Source organism: Gopherus evgoodei, chromosome 12 (genome assembly GCF_007399415.2).
Source record: "Gopherus evgoodei ecotype Sinaloan lineage chromosome 12, rGopEvg1_v1.p, whole genome shotgun sequence".
In the NCBI taxonomy this organism is placed as follows: domain Eukaryota; kingdom Metazoa; phylum Chordata; order Testudines; family Testudinidae; genus Gopherus; species Gopherus evgoodei.
Genome location: NC_044333.1, coordinates 352,160 through 371,880, shown reverse-complemented (window position 1 = coordinate 371,880; position 19,721 = coordinate 352,160). Strand labels below are relative to the sequence as shown.

At 48.1% G+C, this 19,721-nt stretch overlaps 1 pseudogene; it reads right to left on the bottom strand.

Annotated features, from left to right (window-relative positions):
* Nucleotides 1–18,488: 18,488 nt before the first annotated feature.
* On the bottom strand, nt 18,489–19,036 carry LOC115660477 (annotated as a pseudogene).
* Between the last annotated feature and the right edge of the window lie 685 nt (nt 19,037–19,721).

Genomic DNA, 19,721 nt, shown 5'->3' with positions numbered 1-19,721 from the left:
CTCAGTAGAGAGCGGTTCCTCAAAAAGGGAGAGAAAAGCCAGAAAATTTGGGTGCAAGAAAATAAGCAAAAGGGCAATTTTTGACATCGACTTCATTGGAGCCATGATTTCACATAGAGGGGTTAGATCATCCCTTTAGCCTCAACAGTGTCCTTAGGTCTCTCTATATGTATTACAGAACATTTAGACTAGGTAATGAAAAGATGTTAAAGTGTCTGAAATGGGCTATCTTCTTTATCACTTCAAAAGTTTTTTTTTCTCCTGTAGCCCACAAAAGCTTATGCTCAAATAAATTCGTTAGTCTGTACTGTGCCACAAGTACTCCTGTTCTTTTACTAAAAAATTCAGCAGCCTTGTTAGAAGCTGATGCTTCATCACTCACCACCAAGTCCAATGAATGAGAACTGCATGGAACAAAAAAAGCTTGAGGGTTTAACTCTCGGATCCATATCTGTGTTCCTCTATTCTTTCCTCTCACATTGGCACCAATATTATAGCCCTGACCTCTCATGTCAGCTGTCACAATTCCCGTATCTTCCAGCTTTTTAAGAAGCGTATTTGTCATAGCAGCTCCTGCAGTATCATCGTCACTAAATTCTAGAAAATGCTTTCTGACAGTCACCATTTCAGGGACATTTTCACTAAGTTCTGTTGTTGTTACATGCACGATTAAAGTCATTTGTTCCTTATGGCTGATGTCAGGTGTGGAGTCCAGAACAATATCTTGCTGACTTCGGATCTGCCATAATCTTCTGTTTGACTTTTATTGCCAGTAACTGTATGATCTCATTTTTAATTGTTTTTCCAAGGTCGCAGAGTGTGTCCATTTCTTGGGTGGTGACTCTTCTTAGATGCTCCTGAAGTATAGCATCAAACTCAGCCATCAGCTCCACAATTTTAAGGCAGTGCCAAACAGTGATAGGCTTTGGGTAGCAAGCATTCTCACAATGGCAATGAGCCCTTTCAGAACATTTTGTCAGTAAAGAGACTCTGATGAAATCTTCTCTTGATGCCGATCATCTATGGTGGCCTTAATCTTATCTCAAGTTCTTTCCCCCTATGAAATGCTCTCTGGTGATTTGCTGCCTTCTCATGGCATGCCAGCTTTCTAGCCAGATTTTTCCAGTCCTTTGTTCCTGTAGAACCCAATGTGGCTCGAACATTAGACTGGAAGAGTTTGCCACAAAAACAGTATGCAGAATTCTGGGTTTTTGCGTACATAAGCCATGGTGTCTCCACTTTTCACCACTGGGGATTTCACACCAGTTAAAGTATCCTTTGCAATCCAGAGAAACAGCCTGGGTTGTCTGGAGGGCAGGGTTTGGCCCATGGTGACTGCAGACACTGCACCTGCTGCACAGCGACTCCTGGGATCCCTCTAGCCCATCAGCACTTGACTCTACCGCATTCTGCTGAGCAGCTGAGATCTAGGGGAACAGAAATCCTTTGTTAGAGATGGAAAAATCTCTTCACAGGAACACTCTGTCAATGGCTGCCAGAGGCCTTCCCTGTGATACCCTAAATACGCAGCCCTTCTGATTCCCACAGGGGAGAGCTCTGCTCATTCATCTGTCACCCATGATTGCAGTTGCTGACAGAGGGAATGAAGAGGGTTTTTTTGCCAATGGCTCCTTCTGCAGCGCCTATAATGGAAGGAGGTTTGGACTTGTAATGTGAGGTACAGGTCTGAGAATCAGGGCTCCTGGGCTCTGTGGCTCTGGAGGGGGGTCTAGTGGGTGGAGCTGGATTTGTTGACACTGAGTAAGAGGGGCTTGTGCTGAAGGAGCCTGGTTCAATCCCCACCAATTCCTGTGATGTCTACATGTAGCCATGATTTTACTTACCTATCAATGTGTGGTTGTTTGGCCCATTCCTGGACACACGTGTTACATCTGCTGCTGGCCATCCCTGAGATGTAGGTCCGTCATCCACACAAGGACATGGTATATCAAGGTCAATCCAGCAGCTCCCATCCAGTCTTCACTTACATAATGGCCAGCGAGCTCTAACCTGACCAGAAAAAGACAGGGTGGTGTTCTTCAGGTGAGTCTGCTGGAGCTCCTGTATCCTCTGCTTCACCTCACACTCCGACATGCTAAGGATTTTCCAAAGATACCACTAATCTCGGATAAACAAAGCAGCTAAGATGAGGTCAGTGTGGGTGAATATACTGAGCACACTGGTTCTAATGGAAGAAGAAATTTCTCCCCTGCTCTTGGGAAATTCCCATAGGAGAAGTCTCTGATGTTGGGGTGGGGGCAATGCAAATCCTCAGCCACTTGAATGTTAGGAAATCAGGCCTCAGAGAGTTAAGGGGTGTCTCTGTCCCGCTGGAGGGAGCAGATCTGGAGAGCAGAAAGAGCACGAAAGACAGTGACATCTACCTGTGATGGGTGGCTGAAGCTTCTCGTGGACATTACAGTCCAGGATCCTTACATCTCCTTTGGGGATCCTTTTCCTAGAAATAAAATAAGGACACCACACAGAGAATGACATCTGAATCCCAGGTCTGGGATCCAGGAAAAAGGTATGATCTCATCCAGGTTACATACCAGGAACCTGATTTTTGTCCCAAGAGCCACAATTACCCAGATGAGGTTTTCTTCTCCATTTGCTTTCAGGTTATTTACTGACCGTATTCATTTATTTGCTTTTCTGGGTTTCCACTTTCTGCATCTGTTCATTGGTTTAAGTAACATTCTTTCAGTTTTTGCTTCTGTTTCCTCTTATTACAGTGTAGAATCTCCTTAGCACTTAAAAAAAAAATCAGTTAAAAAGAAAATCCTGATCCTGCATTGAAAAGGAAGCTTTCTGAGAATTTGGCTGCAGAACTTTTGGGTCTGCATATTTCATTCACTATTATTTATTCAGGAGCAGGTCTCATGTAATCTGCACACCCAAGAATGCCCATCTGAAGTATGGGAGTGCCCTTAGAATACCTGTTAAAAAAGAAGAAGATAGTAGATTAAAAGGTGGGAAAATCAACCAATGCATCAGCACTTCTCTGCATCATTGAAGCACCAGTCATGGGAGCGAAACAGGTTAAAAAATCCCCATAGATTTTTTTCCCACTAGACAGACATCTAAGAAGAAAAAGGCCTTCAGCCAATTATTTCCTTACACTCCAAAGGGGTGAAATTCAGTACTGTGCAGACAGCCAAGGCAAGGTCTGTGCATCACAGCGGGTTTAAGTGGCATTTCACTGCACAGGTGCTATGAGACTTCAGTGGCATAGTTTTCATTCTGTATTGGAACAGCCAGCTGGAATCCTGTGAGGTACAGAGCAGAGAGAGGTTTGGGCCACAATGTTCACCTCAGAGGCTGAGCTTCTGCAGACTTTTGGGATGTTCCCATCTGAGGATGATGATTTTGGCCAGCCCCAGTTCAGAGCTTTCACTCACATCAACCAGTCATTTTCTGGCACAGTTGATCTAAAGTAGCTGAACTTTTCAGGCCTTGCCCCCATTTCCGACCCCCGCTCGCACCTCGCATTGCCCTCTAATAGCCCTGTCCCTTGATACTTGCCAAGCTCAGATATAGAGCCTAGCTCATGCTCCTCCTCTCTTAGATCCTTCTCCTTACATGATCCTCTCCTACCTTTGACACTCTGGATCACTGTGCCCTTTACCCAGCTCCTGGAGAAAGCATGGCTCCTCAGGACAACCTGGGAATAGGTGGCTCCAACTTCTGTGGGGTGCATGGTTTTCCGTCCAAGCATCACTGAGAGCCAGCACATCTCAGTTTCAGAGAACTTCAACCTTCATTCCATTTATGATGGCTTCCACCTTATTTGGATCAAACACCTTCTGTGGAGAGGATGTACCCCAAAAACTCTGTGGAGAGTTGGCTGGAGGTATGCTTTTCCAATTCTGTGTTGAGACCATGCTGCCTCAACCTCTCCAGGTTCGGAAGTGGTGCATGTGCTGCTCTGGGTTCTCCAAAAAGATAAGTATATCACCTGAACAGATGACACTGTCCCCAAATACATCACTGATGAAGTGTTGCAAGGTCAGGGGGCCATTAGTTAGCTCAAATAGCATACCAGACAGTTAAAATGTCCAAAGTGTGTTTTGAAATCTGTCTTCCATTTGTCCCCTGCCCAAATGAGTATTAGATTGGAAATCTTTGCAGATGAAATTTGATGAAAACCTTTGCAGTTTTCCTGTGAGCCAACAATTGTGGGATTCATAGCAGGGGTAATGATGTCAAATTATCACTTTGTTCAGGAGCTGATTGTCTAAAGAGAGGTGTAGTAGAGTCCCACATTTCTTCTTCCCAAAAAGGGCCTGGGCAACCATGGGAAACATTTATTTGTTCATAAACTCTTAGGACCAGTTTTCATGACTGTATGCAGGGAGAGCCACTAATTCTGGTTCCAACAACACGTAAAGACAGGGAAAAGCAACTTTCAACCAAGGATGTAGGTCAATAGGGCAGTCCTAGTCCCGGTTCAGTGGCAATGAGTCCATATTTCCTTCAAAGGTATCCATGTAATCCTGGTATATATCAGGCATACCAGGAGTAGTATAAGGGCCCCATCATCAATCAAACCCTAGCCCCACTGCTTCACCCCCCCACTTAAGCCCGACTCCTTGACCCTTTAGTCCCGCCCGCCTATCACAGGAAGTCCTGCTCCACGGGGTTATTACTTCCGGGGTCAAGGTGGCCACATGTCCGGAAGCAAGGTGTGCATGTGACCCCTCTAAAAACTCCTCCCATCACCCTCTACCAATCAGGATAGGTTTCTTCCAAAAAGGACCACCCCGAGAGGATCTTTGACCAATCAGGGCGCGTTCCAGGGCAGGGTGGCCGGTCCAGAAATGGGCAGCATGACCTCACTAAGAACTCCTCCCAAGGCCCTCTGCCAATCAGCATGCAGCACCATTAACCCATAAGTCCCAGTGCTGGACAGAGGAGACATGTCTTACCAAGGACACGTGTTTTAGAAATTGTGGAAAGGCTATTAAGAGGAAATATGGACTCCTTCACCACTCCCGTGAGAACTTTGGACTTTGTTTTAGCCCCAAGGGTCTTTGACCATCCACGGAGAAAGCGCTACATCAGCAACAGTTCCGAGGAGGAGGAAGAGGAGGGAGTGACCGAGGGGAGTCCATATTTTCTTACCTTCTACACAGATGATTTCTTTCTACAAAATCCACAGAGAAATGACCCCCCCCCAAAGAATCTCCTCCACACCAATCCTCTCTTGATCCTCACAGAGAGACTGCGAGATGGAGGCTTGCTGCAGCAAGGCTACAGGGGTCTCCGAGGTTCCCCCTGCCCTGCCTTCCTGTCCTGCCTGGCTGTTGTCAAGGAAGCTCTGGGAGGTCACAGCCACCTCATCATCTTTGCCCAATAGGCTGAGTTCCTGACAAAGGCCTTTGTGAAGTCACTGCCACAGTCACCTTTCCCTTGCAGGCCTGATGTCTGCCCCTGGCTGGCCCAGTTGGATGTTGGAGCTAAACCCCAGATCACCCCACTTGCTCATTATTGATTCTGGCCACCCAGTAAAACAGCAGAGTCTGTTCCTCACCCCACACTGAGTTTTTCATAGAGGAATAGATTGTGAAACAATTCGATCACCTAATCCGGCCTCTATTTCATGGGCTATGAAATTTCACACACTCAGCACCATATTAAGCCCAACTGCTTGTAATTCACTAAAAGGCATCTTCCAAATGACAGCCAGTCGTGATATGAGGACACCAAGAAACAGAGAATAAAACAATGGTTACAATGCCATGAATTTTCAGATGGCAACATCTGTAATGGTGATATTGTTCAATTTCAAGGCCAGAGGGTTTTTAAATTAGTCAAAGTGAGCCCTGAATTTGATAGGAACCTGGCTGTTATGGAGGCCCTAGCAGATTTGCACTCCCAGTGCTCCTGAACGGCCATTGAGAATTCCTACTGCCTGAGAAGCTTCCCAGAATAAGCTACCAGGATTGGGGAGAAATGAAGGAAACCAAACAAAGCCTGAGCTAGGATGGAGAGCAATGATGCAAGTGGTGTTTGTACCCCTCTGCCCCTACCTGCCTGCCTGCAGACAGAGGGGCACTGATTTCTATTTGTGAACTTGCTAAAGACAGTGGGCTTCACCACAAGCTGAACTCTTGGATAAACAGCAAAGCTGGATTTTCAGAAACATTATACCATATTGTGCATCTCACAGGGGATTCAGTCTCTCAGTCCCCAGCCAGGCCTGGTTTTCACTGTTAGTGCTTAATGCAACCTTGCAGACCTCTGGCTGCCAGTCCCAGCTCCTTCCCCCTGCACTGACAGATCTGGGAAAGTGTGGCCAGCTGGCTCTAAGCTAGGGGGAGGGATAGCTCAGTGGTTTGAGCATTGACTTGCTAAACCCAGGGTTGTAAGCTCAATTCTTGAGGGGGCCACTTAGAGACCTGGGGTAAAAAATCTGTCTGGGGATTGGTCCTGCTTTGAGCAGGGGGTTGGACTAGTGGGGGGGCAGGGTTACTGATCCATGATTTTAGTGGTATCTTTGGAAACCACTTAGCATGGCAGGGGTGAGGTGAAGCAGGGGCTACAGAAGCTTCTGAAGAACACCACCCTGTCTTTCTCTGGTCAGGTAAGAGCTTGCCCTCTGTTGTGGAGGTGAAGACTGGATGGGAGCTGCTGGATTGACCTTGGTATACCATGTCCTTGTGTGGATTTCAGTTCTATTGTGATGGAAATAATGTTCACTCCTACCTTCTGAGAGATGTCATCTTTCTTGATTTCAAAGTATAGGATGGAAGTGTGTTTATGTTTGGCATAGCATCGTTTGGGAGAGGATTCCTGTATCACCTTTGAGCTCTGATCATCAAGACAAGCACGGGCAGACTCATTAAAATACATCTCATTTCTCCAGGGGAAAGAAAAAAACCCAAACCCTTTGTCATAAAGGTTGTTCTCATCAGTAAAATAAGCTATAAAAGTTAGGAAATGCACAAAGGACTAAAAGGCTGCAAAGTGGAGCACTCTCAGCTTAGGAAATACCAGAATGAGCATTGCCTGTGCAACATTCACTCTGCAATAAATGAGGCAGGGATCTTACAGACAACAGACTCCTTCAATACATAGCCCCAGAGCAGAAAACCCTGTGCACTGAATAAGGAAGGGGTCCTATGGAAAAAAAATAATATGGGATCATGTAATTAAAGTCTGCATCATCATGGAAATGACAAGATGACTGAATTAATGGTGCCAGGGCAACACTTATTTGGACATTTGTTAACCTGAGAATGCAAAACTTTGTAAACTTTTAATCCTTTTAAAATCCTTGACTTTGTATTTCCCAATTATTTTATGCTTTAGTTTATTGATGAAAGCAAAGTTAAGTAATGTTAAATGAAGCGTATCAGAGGGGTAGCCATGTTAGTCTGGATCTGTAAAAAGCAACAGAGTTTTTTGTTTGTTAATTTCCCTTTTTTAATAGAAAATATTTTATATATGTGCTATTTAAATAATGAAGCTCTTACTCATATGTTGTTTTCAGAATATATTTTATTGCCATTGTTATCTTTGTGAAAATCCCTGTTTTACCACTCGATCAGATTATTGAAAGTAATTAAATTAAACTGTATTAAAACAAAACATTTTATGCAACTTCAGTTTCAGTGAAAGTTCTAAGCTATAACCCTGAATGTGTAAGAAGCAGATAAATGATATCCAAGAAAAAGAGCTGCAATTTTACATCTTATTTTCACCTGGCTGTTACTAAGGAAAGTAACAAACAACTGCCCTGTGAAAAGAAACCGTACCACAGTACAAACCCAAATGAGCACAGCAGGAGGCTGTCCTGGTTATCCAAATCTGGCCCTGTTTCATTACAAACTTCCTTTCCGTGATGATGTTCTGGGGCAATCAGCTGTCAAAGGTAGCTGTTGCCATGGCAGCCAGGTTGCTAGTCTTTCTCCTCAAGTATGAAAATGAACTGGAGGGAGGGAGAGCTGAGTGGTGGATTATCTCTGATGTCACAATGCTGCTGCTCAGGCAGCGCCAGAGGGCAGCAAGTGTGCGGTGGGTGGGTAGGTGGGGGAGGAGAACAGGCTTTCCCAGTGCGCCTCTCTTTGCAAATTTCCTAAAGAAGCCAACAACATCACTACACAGAATATACATTAATGATGATTCTGCACACATGGTAATTAGTAGCTGAAATTTGATTCAAATCCCACATGGCATGTTTAGAAACAAGGGTTCCAAAAAAGGAGAGACCTTGTAAAACAGAAAATTGTGATGCTCTGGTGTATTTGTGGTTGTGCTAAAATTGAATACTGTGACTTTAAATTTTGGGCAGGGTTCCTGGATGTGCTTGCACGCTAGGGAGCTCAGTAGGGCAGCACACAATCGGGGCTTAACAGGAGTCAGTCAGCAGGTATCCAGTGAGTTGTGCCTCTCTGTTATAGGCAGTAGCCTACATTCTCTCCCTCTGATTTTTGGGTTGTTACATGTTATTGTTCTGGCTCCTAAGAAACAAATTAGCGAGACTGCGAACTTCCAGCAAGAATGTTTTAAGTTTTCTCTAACTTCTCTGCTTGTGTGCCACAAAACATAAAAGAAACAATCTCATAAAAATAAAATAAAATTCTGAAGCCAAATGTCCTTTTGAAACAAAAAAAATGAACCATTTCATTCTGCTAAGGTTGGTCTTAGTGAAGCACTTCACTTTTCCTTTCCCTTTCACAGAGAGGAACCTAAATTAGGTTTCCCTAACCCAGTGGTTCCCAAACTGGGGTTTGGGAACCCCTGGGGGTTTGCAAAATGTTACAAGGAGTTCTTGGGGGGAAAAATTCCCTAATGGTGGACAGAGGTGTCCCTATGGTCTCCGGGCAACGGGCTAAGCAGATCAAAGCAAGCATAGCTATCACGCTGAGGAGAATTAAACTTCAGGACTCCTTATAAGAAATGGAAAGGGAGTGGATTTTTTTTGCTGTTTTTAAAATGAAATAGGCAGCTAGTGTTGTTTTTAAAATTATCATGAAGGACAAGTTTAAGCTTTGTTGTAACGTGTGTTTTTTGCCTGGACTGCTCAAGCCCTCAGTGCTTGTGTAGGAGGAACTCTTTGAGTTGGCTTCTTAAATACCTTCATGCTGTTTCACATCTGATACTCTTTGATGAAACATAGGAGCCTTGTCTTATTGGCTTAGTCAAAGTGATACAAGCTACGAAAGTGACCTTTTGGAAGAGTGTTCCCTTTTTCATAATGTAATAAAAATACTGTCATGATAAATAATGAATAATAGTGTGTAATAAGCATGTCATAAAAACAAATTTTATATTTCCAAGATCACTGCTTTTCTAATTTATACTCTGGTAAAGGAGAAAATCCCTGGAAATAGTCATTTTAGGAGGGGGCTCACGAGACTTGACATTTCAGTGAAAGAGGTTCACAGGTTGTTAAAGTTTGGGGACCACTGCCCTATATCCATGATTGGAATAGTGAAGCAAAGCCTCATTAAAAGCCAAGCAGCTCAGAAAGAACGGTATGATCACAATACAGTAGAACCTTGTTTATCTGACCCTCTATTACCTGGTTCTCCATATTAACCCAACAACTAGCATACTCAGGTACAGAAGTGGGCAATCTCCCCTATAGTCACTAGATGGCGCTGCAGCCTCACACTTTCCTGTTCATCCGCTTATCCGACGTGTTGATTAGCCCATCTGGACACACCTGGCAGGGCCGGCTCTGCCATTTTTGCCGCCCCAAGCAAAAAAACACCTGCGGGCGGCCGGAGCAGCGTGGGGGGGAGCGGGGCGGGGTCAAACAAACCTGCGGGGGCCGGAGCAGTGGGGGCGAGTGAGCGAGCGGGGGACAAACAAACCTGCGGGCGGCAGGAGCAGCTGAAGTGTGTGTGGGGGACAAACAGACCTGTGGGCCGGCTGGAGCAGCGAAGTGGAGGGGGGGAGGACAGAAACCTGTGGGCCGGCTGGAGCAGCGAAGTGTGTGTGGGGGACACAGACCTGTGGGCTGGCCGGAGCAGCGAAGTGGGGGGGGGACACAAACCTGTGGGCCGGCTGGAGCAGCGAAGTGTGGGGGGGGACACAGACCTGTGGGCTGGCCGGAGCAGCGAAGTGGGGGGGGGGGACACAAACCTGTGGGCCGGCTGGAGCAGTGAAGTGTGTGTGTGGGGGGAGACAAACAAACCTGCAGGGCGGATGGAGTGTGGGTGCAGGGGGACTCCCGGCCCTGCAGATGTGCCCCGGGCAGCGGGGTGTGGGGGGGAGAGAGAAGAGGGGCAGCCAGGGCTTCCTTCAGTGGGGCGCTTGCCTGGAGGGCTCCGCGCCGCTCGGGTCGGCGGGCAGGGAAGGATGCGGGCTGCCCTGCCGTGCTTCCTACAGACCTGGCACCGCTCCCAGCAGGGCCTCTTCTCCTCTGCACTGCTGCCCCCTACAGAGCAGCCGGAGCAGCGAACCAAAAAGAAAAAAACCTGCGGGGGTGGCAGCAGCACGAATGCCGCCCCTTGGAATCTGCCGCCCCAAGCAGGAGCTTGCTCGGCTGGTGCCTGGAGCCGGCCCTGCTGCCTGGTCCCAGTTAGATGGGATACACAGGGTTCTGGTCTCCTTGTGAGCAAGTGATGCAGGTGATTCGCTGTGGTGTTATTCCTCATGGAAAAGTACAAATTGTAAAACTGATGGGAGGGGCCTCCTGAAGGGGCAGGGAGGGGTCACACTTTTACCTGCAATGTACAGAGGTCCCACAGAAGGGATGCACCTCAGATTGTGCATATAACCAGGTTAAAAGTGCATCACAATAGTGAAGCCATTGTCAAGATGCTATTCTGTGCAGAGGATTGTAAGACAGCCCCTGTTACTGATCTGATGCCTGAATGCCATAGGGATATGAGATGTGTGACGAAGTCACCTTAACTGAAAAGACAGAAGTTGTGGCTGTGCTGCAAAGTCACTGGCAGGTATTATCAAGCAGGCTAGGCCTGACTCACAAAAGTTGTCTAAGATGAACACTGTGGGATCACCACCTGCACGCAGCAAAGCATCCCACAGGACTGGTACATTGCAGCAGCAAGTTCATAAGAAGGTGGCAAGCCTGCTGGACAGGGAATAATTAAAGAGTTAAACAGTCCCTGGGATGAGGAGGTCGTTTGGCTGATGTTTATAGGGATCTCCTCCTGAGTGTGGGAGAAAGCAGGAAGGGGCTTGTTTAAAGATTTAACGAGTGAGTGATGGAGGCTAGCATCATGGGCCATGTAACTGCAAACATTCTGTGGCCTTAGACAAGGAGTGGTCAAACTACCCTGTCTGCAAGCACCATCCCTGAAGCTCTCATTGGCCGTGGTTCCCAGCCAATAGGAGCTGTAGAAGCGATACTTGGGGCGTGGGCAGTGTGTGGAGCCTCCTGGCTTTCCCTATGCATAGAAGCATGTCCCTTTATATAATTGCACGTGATTTTAGGTGGGGTCTGTGGGAACTAAGATAATAGCAGTGGCAAAAGAAAATAATCATAGTCTGAGTATCTCCTCTTTATATCATCTGCTAAATTAACCAATATTGTTCAAAAGGTAGTGGAAGAAGCAGGGGTAGATGCCTATAGTGCAGAAATCACATATCAATGCATAAAGGAGAAGCTGTAACACAATTACTGGACACTGTTTTTCAAGGGAAATGGCACCTTCCTTCATTATGTAGCTCAAGTTCCATTTCCATATTGTTGTCTTCTGTAAATCTCATGATAGAAGTTTCTGCACGTTGACTTAATGAGTGAGATCTAGCTCATATTTGTACTCCAGCACTGATCAGAAAAAACAGTCCCCATACAGCGAGGAATAATTTTCTGGTGTATTGTCCTCCTCAGAGCGTCCTTCACCTTCTTGTTCCTCAGGCTGTAGATCAGCGGGTTCAGCATGTGGATCGCATGGGGATCACAAGGGTATCGAACATGGCCACCATTTTCTCCCAGTCCACAGAGCTGCTAGGTGAGGGACATAAATATGTAAAAATCAGGGTCCCATATAAGATGGAAAGGACAATCAGGTGGGAGGCACGGGTGGAGAAGGCTTTGTGCCTTCCTGCCGTGGAGCGGATCCTCAGGATGGCAGAGATAATGTAAATGTAGGAGATGAGGATGGTGAAAATGGTGCCTATTGTTTCTATGGCTGCAAAAATGAAATGCATTAGCTTATCGGTGCGAAAGTAAGAGCAGGAGATTTCTTGGAGTGGGCGAATATTGCAGAAGAAATGATTGAGGACACTGAAATGGCCAAAGGACAGACTGAATACAATCCATGTATGCACAGTGGCATTGACACAGGTGCATAGGTAAGAGCCAGCCACCAGCTGGAAGCAGATTCTCTTGGACTTGATGGCATTATAAAGCAATAGGCTGCAGATGGCCATGAAGCAATAGTATGCCACCACAGACAGCAGGCAAAGCTCATTGTTGGCACAGAAAGAGAAGAGGAAAAACTGAACCACACACCCAGGGAACGAAATGTCTTTACTCTTCACTAGGGAAATGACCATTGCCTTGGGGGCAATCACAGAGGAGTAGACAACATCTAAGAGTGACAAGTTGCTGAGGATTAAGTACATGGAGCTGTGGAGTTGGGAGTCAACCCTAATCAGCACAATCATCCCGACAGTTCCCACCAGGGCACAGAAATAAATAGCAAAGAACACAGAGGGGATGTTTTGCAGCTTTGCACTGTCGGTTATTCCCCAGAAAATGAAGCCAGTCACTGTGGTGCAGTTCCTATCATGTGCTCTGTGCCAAAGAAGAGGCAGAGGAGGGTAGGGGATAGAAGCACTAGGTACCACAAAATAAATCTGATGTCCTGTGCAGACTCGTGTTAGCTCTTAAGAGATGACGAAAAGGAAATGTATTGTAGTCATAGATTCCAAAGCCTCTGCTGGGCACAATCCAAAGTGGCTGCAGAGCACTGGGGGAAAATGTTTCTGAAAATCCAGCTTTGCTGTTTATCCAAGAGTTCAGAGTATGGGTTGTACAGCTTGTGCTGAAGCCCCCTGTCTTTAGCGAGTTCACCAATAGAAATCAGTGTCCCTCTGCCCATTGCATTGCAGGCAGGCAGGTGGGCGCAGAGGGGTACAAACACCAGTTGGAGCAATGCTCTCCATCCTAGCTCAGGCTTTGTTTGGTTTCCTTCATTCCCCCCCAATCCTCGTAGCTTATTCTGGGAAGTTTCTCAGGCAGCAGGAATTCTCAATGACCTTTCAGGAGCACTGGGAGTGCAGACCTGCTAGGACCTCCATAACAGCCAGGTCCCTATCAAATTCAGGGCTCACTTTGACTAATTTAAAAACCCTCCGGCCTTGAAATTGACCAGTGTCACCATTACAGATGTTTCCATCTGAAATTTCATGGCATTGTAACCATTGTTTTATTCTCTGTTTCCTGGTGTCCTCATATCATGACTGGCTGTCATCTAGAAGGTGCCTTTTAGTGAATTACAAGCAATTGGCCTTAGTATGGTGCTAAGTGTGTGAAATTTCACAGCCCATGAAATAGAGGCAGGATTAGGAGATCGAATTGTTTCACAATCTATTCCTCTATGAAAAACTCAGTGTGGGGTGAGGAACAGACTCTGCTGTTTTACTGGGTGGCCAGAATCAATAATGAGCAAGTGGGGTGATCCAGGGTGTAGCTCCAACATCCAACTGGGCCGGCCAGGGGCAGACATCAGGCCTGCAAGGGAAAGGTGACTGTGGCAGTGACTTCACAAAGGCCTTTGTCAGGAACTCAGCCTATTGGGCAAAGATGATGAGGCGGCTGTGACCTCCCAGAGCAACCTTGACAACAGCCAGGCAGGACAGGAAGGCAGGGCAGGGAGAACCTCGGAGACCCCTTTAGCCTTGCTGCAGCAAGCCTCCATCTCCCAGTCTCTCTGTGAGGACCAAGAGAGGATTAGTGTGGAGGAGATTCTATGGGAGTGTTTTCATTTCTCTGTGGATTTTGTAGAAAGAAATCATCAACTATGTAGAAGGTAAGAAAAAATATAGGTTATATGTATGAGACACAGGACTCTATCCCAGGAAGCAGCAATCCTGAAAAAGACTTGAGGTGATGGGGGATAATCACCTGATCATGAGCTCCCGGGGGATGCTGTGGCCAAATGGGCAAATTCGCCCCTTGGAGCCGTACATAGATGTATCAGAGGGGTAGCCGTGCTAATATGGATCTGTAAAAAGCAACAGAGTCGTGTGGCACTTCTAAGACTAACAGATGTATTGGAGCATAAGCTTTCGTGGATGCACCATGCGTCTGACAAAGTGAGTGTTCACCCACCAAAGCTTATGCTCCAATGCATCTGTTAGTGTTAAAGGTGCCACAGGACTCTCTGTTGCTTTGTACATAGATGTGTTATTGGCTTTGGATGGGGGACTGTAGCAGGGTCCTCTGCTCGCCCCTCTTTCTGAGGCCTCTGCTGCCCCAATAAAGCGCAGAGAGGCTTCTTCTTCCGCAACACCCGTGGTTTATTTACACAAGTTCTCCCACCACCAGTGATATACTATTTACAGAGCTTGCAGGCCTGACAATCTCCTCTCCTACCCAGAGTCTGCCCTCAGCCTGGAGACTGACCTTCCCTGGCCATCTCCCCTTCTTCTGGCTGCCAGCCAGCCTTTATAGCCCTTGAATCCTCAGGCCTGCAGGTGCAGCCAATTCTAAAGGCCAGGCACCAGGCTTCTCCTCAGCCCCAATCTATTTCCCCTGATTGGGGCTGGCTGAGCAGGGGCTAATTAGGTGCCTTGCACCAGCACCCTGCTACAGGGACACGTAGCAAATCCGTCGGGATTCTTGCCCCAAACAACAATCACCCATTGTCTTTTAGAGCACAAGGGCTCTAACACGCCTGACATGCTCAAATCGCTCTCCTGCTAGGACTTAGAGAATTTTCTCCATCACCACGATACAGCAGTAAAGAGAAAGGAAGTGACCTCTCTTTGGTCACACAGCAAGGTCATGCCAGAGCTAGAAAGAGAAGCATAAGAAAAAAGTTGTATCAATAAATGTTTTGCATTTAAAACTAACTGATTTTTTAAACAAAGGAAATTTGATGTGTGATTGGTGAACTGAAATGATACCGTCTGGTCAACAGGTGTTTCTAGACTTATGAACTAGTAGATCCATCTCCTCACACCTAGTTTTTATCCATAGGTTGAGGGAGGAAAACAGAGTGTGCCTGTTTTTGAACTCCCAATGGCTTCCTTGAATTTCAACAAACTAGTAAATTGAAATGAACTATTTGAATAAACTGAAATGAGGAAAATATTTTCTGCACCTCTTAAGGAAGCTACTGCTGTCCAAAGCTGGATTAGCATTTCAGCGAACTTTGCTTCCAGGGCCTTAGCTATCACATCAGTGGTGTGACTGCCTTAAAAAGTTGGCAGTAAACAAGTTCCACTTAATGTTATTTTTTCTCATCTATTTAAATTATTTAAGAGATTGTAATAAAATTTGCCCTAACAAAAGATTGTCAAGTTCAAATTTAATTTTAAATAGATGATTTTTTGGGGGTCAAGCTGGGCCTTACAAATCTCTAAGGATGACGATTCCACTACCTCCATAGGTCACACACAGTGGCAGGAATAGAAAGAAAACCAGCAATGAAAGCCAGGAGTCCTGACTCCCAACCCCCTGCCTCAGTCACTACGACGGGTCATACCCAGAGCCAGGGAGACTAGGAATAGAGTCCTACTGGCACTTCCCAGCTCTGGAAGGGAGTGTTCCTCTAGTGGTTAGTGAAGGGACCTGGACAAAGGACTCCTAGGCTCCATCCCCGGCTCTATCCCTGACTCTCAGTGCAACCCTGAGGTAGCGGCTTCTCCTGCCAAGGCCTCTGTTTCCATCAGTGAGGCTGAGGACACTCCCCTATAGCCCTTGGGCCATCATGCTTCAGGAATGTGCATGAGTTACTAGGAGACCTTGAGCTGGGAGGTGTCCTGCTGGCTGTCAGTCAGTGTTGTGACTCCCTGGCTGCTGGCTTGGGTTTATCCATCCCCGACAATAAAACATCATCTTGTTTTCACAGCCACTTTTGGTCTCCTGGCTTCTACCCCCTGCCCTGCTGGCAGGGCATTGGGCAGCACCCTTTCCAGCCCACTTGGGTGCGGGAGATCGAGGAGAAGGACCAACACCGAGCATCTGCCATCCAGCTCCATCCCATCTAGAGCAAGTGAGTGGAGGTCACCAGAGCCATCCCCAGTGTGGTGGAATGGCCCAGCAATAGGGCTCCCAGGCCTTCCCTTGTAGGAGTTTGTTCCCACGTTGAGAGACTTTGGGGAGGGCAGAACCATCCGTCTGTCCAACCACGGGACAGACCACACACGGGCATTGAAATAATGACATTTTCATCATTTTATTTCTATGTTTTTTTAAATTTAATTTTTTTTCCCTCAAATTTGCACCCCATTTAACTTGAAGAAGGAATTGCCTCAGCAGAGGGGATGTGGGCAGGAGAGCAGGCAGGCCCATTAATGAGAGGCTGCTTTGAATCCAGACTCATGTCTGCTCCCCACTCAGTTCCAGGATGGAGCAGCTGAAGTGGATGCTAAGGAGGAAGGCTGGGCAAGTGACTCCAGAGCTGGAGGGGAGCAGCAGCCGGCTTGCCCAGGAGGAGAGCAGTTCCTCTGTTCCTGTGGGCGGGGAAGAGGCTTGTGGCCAGGCAAAGCAGAGGAGCTCCCTGGCATTCTGGAGGAAGAAGACACCAGCTCCCATAGCAGGCCCTGAGGCACCTTCTGGGTCCAAATGGAGGTGGCCCAGGGTGCAATTATGGAGGGACCCAGGAGATGGCAGGAGCCGGGCAAGGCAGCTGTGGGGCTTTGTTTACAGGAAGCAGAGGAGCCAGGAGCTGCACCCCAGGGCCCATCAGGAGACATCCACCACTCTGGCCACTGAGGAGCCCCCCACCAGCCTAGAGCAGGAGATGGGAGACTCTGGGACCAGCACCAGCAGCTCCACCTACTCCCAAGGGGTCAGCAGTCCCTCCATGGGGTCTGACAGCCCTGACGCTGAAGGCTCCCTCTTTACAGGTGAGGGGAGACCCAGGGGAAAGGGAAGAGGACTGGGGTGGTGAGAGAATAGTAACACCCTGTGCCCATTGACTCACCAAGGTGCCAGGACTGACCCACGTGAACCCCACTGATACAAGTGGGGGTGGCACAGCCATGCCCTGCGACAGGGGATGCTGGGTGGAGTCGGGGGAGCTCCAGCCTCCCCTGATGATGCTGGTGTGGTGGGGACTGACTGCCATGGGGCCCTGAGGCTGATGGGGCTGAGGGCATCTCTGGGAGGGGCAGGGTGGGGCCCTCGTTGCCATGGGGTTCCTTACAAAGAAGGGGGAAACATGGAGCCTTCTCTGTCCACTGCATCCCCCCAGCAGCAGAAGGGATTATACTTTCTCCTTCCCTCCCTGGTGAAGAGACCTTTAGTGCCCAGCTGGAGTGGGTGGAGGAGGAAGAGGATGTGTCCCCTGAACAAGCCACCATCAAGGTCATCCAGCAGCAGCTCCGGGGCAGAGATGAGGTACAAAAATCCCCCAGCTGCACTGCCACCAAATCTGTCCTGCCTCTTGTTCCATTCCCACCCAGGTAGCGGGAGTCTTTTATCAGAGAATCCCTCACCCCCAATGGTGGGACACATCTCCTTTGCTATCTGGCACCCCAAAGTGGGGGCATTTGTCCCACACAGGCCAAGGTGTCCACTCTCCGCAGACACTGTCCAAGTTACAACCCCTGTTTGTGCAGGGTGACACTGGTTTCGGGAAGGGGAGGCTTTCTCTGTCCAACCCGATAGAGGTCCTTAGCCCTGGAGCTGGTTTGGGTTGGTAAGAGAGGTCCCTATGTAACAAGATCTCTCTCTCTTTCCCGCCACCCCACTCCTAGTTGGTGGAGGACGGCCAAACAGCTCTGCTTCCTCCAAGCTATCCCGAGTCTGTGTTTCTCAGCACAGAATCGGGTGGGACACTCTGGAGCCCCACTTTTCAAAAGTGGCCCTCGTGGAGAGCATTGCAGTGAGTGGGACCCCATGCCCAGCCCCTGGGGTGAGGGAGCCAGATGCGGGAGGAAGAGTTAGTGGGGATGGATGGGGAAGCAGAGGACAGGGGTTCCTAGGGTTGAGGGCTGGGGAGCAGGGAAGGGGATAATTGTGACACTGATTGGGAGCTGGCAGTGGGGGAATTGTAAGCCTGGAGGGAGGAATTGGGTGGGAGAGGAGGAAGGAAGTTTGATGGATGGGCTTCTCTGCTCCAATTAACACAATGACTATGATACATGTACACAAATGTCACAGTATTTCATCCCTTTTGAGTCATCACTACAAGCAGGTGAGATCTACCAGGAAAGTCCTCTGCCGGGTGGCCAAGCACTTTCTGCAGGAAGCATCATACCACACACTGGCTTACATCCTCTTTGGGCAACTCCTGTTAACAGAAAACAGGTCTAGGAACCTGATGGCAACTTGCTGTGCCCTAGTTTGAAGTCCAGTATCCCATTCTTGCTTGGGGACAGTTCCTTCGTCAGCTGTCAAGGGGTTCATCTTGCTTGCCAAGCAAGGCTTCTCTCTCATCAGAAGTATGAGGTCTTCTCTTCCGATAGGCAAGGAACTGGAAGGAGATAATCACATCAAGAGACAGAACCCCCAGGCTACCAATCAGCCAGGAGAAATGATGAATGATGTAGTTGCCTTCAGCTTCACCAAAGCGAAAAGATAGTACGACACCCCTGGGTAGATTTCCTCCCCTGGGCATATTTCCTCTTGAAGTTAGTGTAGATCTGGGGCACTTGGGAGAACAGAGACAACAAGGAGAAGATAGAGCCAACGGTGAAGCCAATGATTTCCTTCTTGGAAAGGCTCACATCCAGCTGCATCCACTGTGGCAGACAGAAGAGTTTTCCCTTTAAATGTCACTGTTTCAACTGTGCAGCCAGCTCTGCCCAGCAAGGATGTTGCTGACCTCATTCCCAGAAAAACGAAGGCAAAGGCCTTCCCCAAGTTTGATGGATGGGAGGAATAGGGGGCCAGCTGGTTGGGGTGAGGGTGACACTGGCTGTTTCTGCAGAGCATTTTAGGCTCCTCCCTGGGAAGTGCCTATGGGTCTGTGGGACCTGAGTCTCTCACACAGTTTTGTTTCCTTGGGGTCTCCCAGGGGCTGATTGAAAATCTCCCCATAGTGTCCGAGCCAAGCTCCATTGTGTCCAGCTCCATGGCTGCAATTTACAATCTCAGGTACCAGGACCCTCCCATCCGGCTGTCCTAACCCTGGTGTTGTTCGGACCCAGAGCCGAGAGTCACAGATCCTTCTCCGGTTAGGTTACCCCAAGCTGTGGCTGTTCGCATCCCCCAGCAAGGGAGGCGAGAATGTCCCCTCTTTCCTGGATGGGTGGTTGATTTAACTCCAGTAACGTTAGAGCGGCCACAGGGAGGTGATCACTGCGAGGGAGGGGGTCATGTCCATGGCAGTGCCAGTGCCACTTTGGTGCTGCGAAGTGTGACAGAGGCTCCTCTCTCCTGCCAGCAAACTGAAGCCCCCACTTGCCCTGGAGCTGGAATCTCACATCCTGCGGGCTTTTCTTTACAGAATCTTCACCATGGGCACTGGGAACGACACCACCCACTTTCTGGTAGGTCCTGATCCTACTCTGTCCCAGGACCAGGAGCAGGCTCTAGTCCCTGCTCCCTTGGTATGATGGAGCTGTTGAGACTAGGGGAGGAGTGAGCAGAGCTGGGAACAGGCCTGGGAAAAACTGGC